The sequence below is a fragment of the Austrofundulus limnaeus genome, unplaced genomic scaffold, assembly GCF_001266775.1.
Source record: "Austrofundulus limnaeus strain Quisiro unplaced genomic scaffold, Austrofundulus_limnaeus-1.0 Scaffold1076, whole genome shotgun sequence".
In the NCBI taxonomy this organism is placed as follows: domain Eukaryota; kingdom Metazoa; phylum Chordata; class Actinopteri; order Cyprinodontiformes; family Rivulidae; genus Austrofundulus; species Austrofundulus limnaeus.
In genome coordinates, this window is record NW_013953478.1 from 55,734 (window position 1) to 61,833 (window position 6,100).

General features: G+C 40.6%; 1 protein-coding gene across 1 annotated transcript in view; it reads left to right on the top strand.

Moving 5' to 3' along the window:
• Positions 1-1,993: 1,993 nt before the first annotated feature.
• LOC106534026 (ubiquitin carboxyl-terminal hydrolase 2) overlaps positions 1,994-6,100 on the top strand; it is a gene marked incomplete in the record, with an annotated part of 58,720 nt that continues 54,613 nt past the window's right edge. Inside the window, 1 exon segment of the mRNA XM_014030528.1 lies at positions 1,994-2,072.

Consider the following 6,100-nt stretch of genomic DNA (forward strand, 5'->3'; position numbering starts at 1 on the left):
GTACAAACAGAAGTTGTTCATGTTAGTGACAAACAATAACAGTACAACAGCTTTTTGACAAGTTTAAAGTTTCTTTAAAATACATTCAAAATATTAAACAATAAACTGCAAAAATAATTTGATGAAGAGCAAATTAGCATAAAATTGTATCTGCAACTGTATTTGATAATGTTTTGAACTTTTAAAATACTGATAGAACTAGAAGCTGCTCTTTATATTAGTGACAAACTTTGGTGTTTTTTGACGGATTACCTTCATTTTTGCTCCTAGTTTTCATTTAAAATAAGTTTCCATTTTTGGCAGCTTTCTAAGTTTCTTCTTCTACATTAAAAAAAGTTGTTAAACATCTGAGTGGTGCACTACCCTACTAGTGGTGAGAAAGTGTATTGCACCTTATTCAAAATCAATGCTGCCCTACGGCCCTCTGCGGCCCAAAGTTAAAAACTGTTGTTCTTTTGAGGCCCTCAAGGTGGGCCGCGGCCCATAGGTTAAGAATCTCTGCTTTAGATCACAGTTTGAAACGCTCCGGCATTTTTAAAAAGAAAAACAACACGGACACTCTGATTACAGTGCGGGGCGAAAGTGAAAGTAAACTATGGTGCTGCGCACCTGTTCGGAAAAGAAACAGCTGTTCTTTCTCCCCTCATATTCCGACACAGRRDGTAGAAACAGCTAAATTAGACAGTTAAAACACATTTACAGTTCATAACTCATCCTTGTTGTTGTAACATTCATCCTGTGTTGTCCGCAAGCACTTTCCGCCCTGTTTTGGGTTCATTTCCTTGAAAAATAAAACTTAACCAGGCATTTTGAAGAAGCTCCGACGCTGGTAGTCTATGTAGATTAATCATGTGAGTTCACACACCCCAGAACCGAACGTTTTGACTTCTGAACTTGCATTTTCGGCATGACGCTATGAACTACAAAATCACACAGCGAGGAAAAAAATGGCGGACTATGAAATCCAATTGGCCTTTAAAGCTCATAATCTTACCACTTGAAACATCCCTAGCCCTGAAGCTGCTGGTAGACATCGCGGTTGGAATTATCAAAAGTTTTTGACACCTGAGAGACACTGCAGCAACTCCTTTGCGTTTGGAAGCAGGGGTGGGGGTGGGGGGAGGACCAGGGAGCATGATTCAACCACTCAACCACTAGATGTCGCTGAAAACAACAAATCCTACACACTGTGCCTTTAATCAGGAGTTATTGCTATAAAGAAACCCAATGCTGTATTTTACCTAAGAACAGTACATTTATGAGTTTTATGAGTTTGAATATTTCCTGCACTAATTAAAATCCATCCAGTGGTTCTTGAGATATTTTGCTAACAAACTGAGGTGACTTCTATAGTAAATAAAAAAATTGTAATAAAGTCACGCACAGTTAGCGTTCAGTTTAGGATGCGTCTCAGCTAAGACCATACGAAACTATAGGTTTGTATCTGTAAAATAATCATTTATCTGTAAGGTCCATAATGAATTGGGTTCATTCCAAAAGGTAATCAGGTTTAGATGTACACCCAATGAGACTCCCTGAGACTTTAATAAAAATGTATTTGGGGGTTCATGATCAGTGTTATTAACAGACCTGCACAGGTTAAAACATTATTTTCTGTTATTGCCTTTTGGCAGTGGGTGATGAAATGTAATTTATAATATGTTCACTTGTTGAAATTAAAAATTACTGACACAGGTCATTTCAGATAATTCTTGCTCCATTATAGTATTTTCAATCAAATGTATCATGCAGTGACACCATTACTGAGAAATGCAGACATCCCTGTGGATGACAGGGTCTTCTGTCTTGTTTTTGTGTGGAAGTGGTTGGTGTCCTTGCCACAGCCATGCTGACTTTAATAGTAGTCTTTTAGGAGCAAACTGGAATGGCAGGGAGTGTTCAGGCCAGTGGAGGTCACAGGCCTTTGCTATATTTACCAGCTCTGTAACCTGATCTGTGGCACTCTGGGCGACTGTGCTCACATTATCTGTCCTGTCACACTCTGGGTCCACTGTGTCCCAGTTAGCTCCCCCTTTACTTTCTGTGTGTTGACCTGGCTGCTCAGAACAAGGGTGAGTATTTTAAAACACTACTTAAACCATCTGTTTTTATTTTTGTGTTATTTACCTGCTTGTTGTTAAGTTCAGGTGTGTATTTATATATTCCTGTTTACACCAGAATCAAGAATATGGGTTAAAATTACAGAAAGTTTCTAATTTTTTTTTTTTTTTGCATGAGTAACCAAACTTCAGATTGTGTACACGGTTAAAAAAGAGTTTATTGTCTAAAAGACAGTAATGTTTTGTCCGTATCTGTGTGTGTTTGTTTGTGGTGTTAGCACAAGGACCACTAAACATTTGGTGGTCTCATGGACCACCAAACATATTTTAATGAAGTTTTCAAATATCACTGGATGTACATCTCCAAAGGATTAACTTTTAGAGTTTAAAACAGCTGCAACCGCAAATGAACCCAAACCAACACAAAACTGGCTCTAACTCGTTCAAATTAATTAAGCTATATTTAGGTGTGGTAGTAACTTAGAGTTGTCTTCAATACAGTCTTCAAGCTCTAATAGATCATGACATCTGCAATGTCACATGATGGCATGCATGTCATTGGTTTAACAAAACTATTACAACTGTAATTTCTTAATATAATATTATGAAAGTTGACTGGTAATATGCATTCTTTCATAAAGTGATAAGCTTTTCATTTTTAGCATCAGCTGTTTGTGATAAGGAAAATGCACAGTTGCACAAGTGTTTTCATTGTATGATCTGATTAATGCATTAATTATCTGTCAGGCATGATGGTAAAATAATGTCTTCAGTGAGGACCTGCGTGTTCACATACATGTAAAGTTGTATGGGTTGTCTGTAAATTACATGGATTTCGCCCCATTTTCCATGTCTATAAATGTTTAGAGAAAATCTGATATTTTTTTCTTTTTCCAAAGCTCAGCTCCAAATGTGTTTTATATCTCAGAGCAGACCTGGAAATGCTAAGTTTGCCCCCTCGTCCTCCTCCCCTCATGTGCTGCTGCAGAACCACCCCACCACCCCCACCCCGGCCATTATCCACCTACTGCACATCAGGTGGTAGTGGTAGTACCCCTACAACCACTTCACCCCAGTGTATTGTGTCAGTCCTCTGAAATGTTTGTGAAATTTACTGTTTTCTGAAGGTTAGTATATAGGTAAATGTCTGAAGTATGACATATACCAGTTCATGTCATTCAAAACATATCTGCCTTAAAGGGGACATGTCTGTAAAATCCACTTTTTTAGCTGTTAAATGCATTTTATGGGACTTGGAGTCTCTAGGAGGCAGAAAATTAGAATTTAGTCTCCTAGAGCTGCACATCTTTATGTTTGAGTCAGATTTTTCACCCCGTTCTGTTTTCTGTTTTCTATGATTCTTTTTTTATTATTATTATTTTTACTATTATGTAAAAAATTTTTTGCAATGGAATCACCAAATAAGGTCTGGACTTACCAACTACAATTTTGACATCTTCATTCTCCTCTGGTTCTGAGTCAGACTCTGGTTCTGGGTCAGACTCTGGTTCTGAGTCAGACTCTGGTTCTGAGTCAGACTCTGGTTCTGAGTCAGACTCTGGCTCCAACATGTAAGGCTGGATGGACAAGTCTTCTGTTGTCCACACCTTTTAATTATTTGTAAATAAAATGTTTCTGCGATGCTACATAAACGCTAACCTCTCTCTCAGACTGGGGTAAAATGGTCTGGAAGCTGGAGCGGGCCAGGGTGTGAAGTTCCTCGTTTATAAAGGGACAGCATCAAAACGAGTCACCTTGAGACATACAGTACCTCAGAAAATTGGTGAAAGAGGGTCTAGTAAAGTTAAAATAAGGAGGAATTCAGACCAAAACTTTGTTGTTTCAATTTATATAGACTCCAACTGAGTGATTTAAAAGTTAAAAAGAAGAAATTATATCTGCAAAATCCACTTTTTAGCCGTTAAGTACCTTTGTTGTACTTGGAGTCTCTAGGAGGCATAAAAGTTGAATTTAGTCTCCTGGAGCCTCATGTATAAACGGTGCGTACGCACAAAACAATTACGTGCGCCAGGTTCTACGCCCACGTTGGGACGTATCCAAACCAACGTTGCGTGAAAGTGTGCGTATATTTACACACACTTTTCACCTGCCGTGAGAATGTGCGGCAGCCACGCAAAGTTTTTCAGCCGACAGTGTTAAATCACAAAGTCATGAATCTGACCTGAATCCACAGAAATATGACTTTGTTGTGTTTTCTGGATGTAAAGAGCATGCATGGTGTCAGATTTTTTTTTTTTAGTTTGAGTTTTTATTATTTAAACTGAACGATGATGGGTGGCTGGGCTCTCCCTTAGAGATAGGGTGAGAAGCTCGATCATCCGGGAGGGACTCAGAGTAGAGCCGCTGCTCCTCCACGTCGAGAGGAGCCAGTTGAGGTGGCTCGGGCATCTGGTAAGGATGCCTCCTGGATGCCTCCCTGGTGAGGCATTCCGGGCACGTCCCACCTGGAGGAGGCCCAGAGGAAGACCCAGGACACGCTGGAGGGACTATGTCTCTCGGCTGGCCTGGGAACACCTTGGAGTTCCCCCGGAGGAGCTGGAAGAAGTGGCTGGGGAGAGGGAGGTCTGGGCCTCCCTTCTGAAGCTGCTGCCCCCGCGACCCGACCCCGGATAGGCGGAAGAAAATGGATGGATGGATGAACGATGATGAAACTGAACCCCGGGACTGAAAATCATTTAGCCTCAGACAAGAAAATAGATCAGTCTAAAAATGATCAAAGAACCTCAGTCCAGTCTGTAAACTGGTTTTATATTTTTGTCGTAATTGAAAACCTTTTGGGTCCCGGGCCGGAAAAACCCGACACATTACGTGCGGCATAAAATAAAATAAAATAAAAAAGGCTGAAGAGAGGGAGCAAAAATCGGATGCAAATGGTGGCTCACTGTATGGTAACAATAATTATTTTTTCTGTGTGTAGCCTTCTGGCTGATGCTGAGTTGAGATGTGGCCGGAGCGCAGCAGCTGCGCTTTGCGTAGATTCTCGCGCCAGGCGCGTGCACCCTCGCCAGTTGGGAAAGTGTTCAGACAGTATATGTCAACCCCTTTGGACATTTACCTGTCTAACGAGCCTCAAAAATCTATATTTTTTACTAAAAATCTGTAGGCTACGTACCCGCTCGTGGGGGTGGGGTGGGGGTCTGTGGAGATGACAGCGCCTGCTGTAACGCAGGAGGAAAGGAGAGAGGAAAAAGTGGATAACGTAATGTTTATTGTTTTTTTTTTATTTTCATTTTTATTTTTTTTAAACGTCCGTTCAACGCTGTGTTCAACTAAATAGACAACAGACTTCAACATCACATTCGGGAGATGTCTGTAAATTTCAGGAAAATCTCAGGCTTTGGTTATCCCGTGCGAATGCGCCACATAAAACAATGACACCCCACTACTTAGACAGTTTTCTAACTCATTCTCTGTTTAATGTATAAATCATTTCTGATCCCACAGAGAGGAATTGGAGGAGAATCTCACACGCTGGACACATTTACATCTATTTTACATATTTAAATGGAGGTGTGTCAGCGGAGGTGTCTCAGGTGCGCTCAGTTCCACGTTCATTGGGATGTATCAAGGAAAGCTGCGCAGGAACATGCGTACGCATGGATTTATACATCTGTATATTTTGGTGCGGCGCACATTTCTAAATTTGTCCATACGTCAACTTTTAGTGTGAAAGCTGCGCACTCCTTTATGCATGAGGCCCAAGGGGCCTCATGTATCAACAGTGCGTACGCACAAAAATCGTGCGTACGTCATTATCCACACAAAACTCCGGATGTTTCAAAACTCAACTGAACGTGGAAATGTGCACAGCCCCACACCAACTCCAGGGCTGGTGTCACATGTTTCTGTGGTTCTGGTTCCATTGGAGACACTTAGAGGTGATTCTGAGAAACTGTTCATGATGTGAAAATGATTATTGTTCACAGCAGACACACATGATTAACAATTATTACATCCACATGATTAACAGTTATTACATCCACATGATTAACAATTATCACATCCACATGATTAACGAT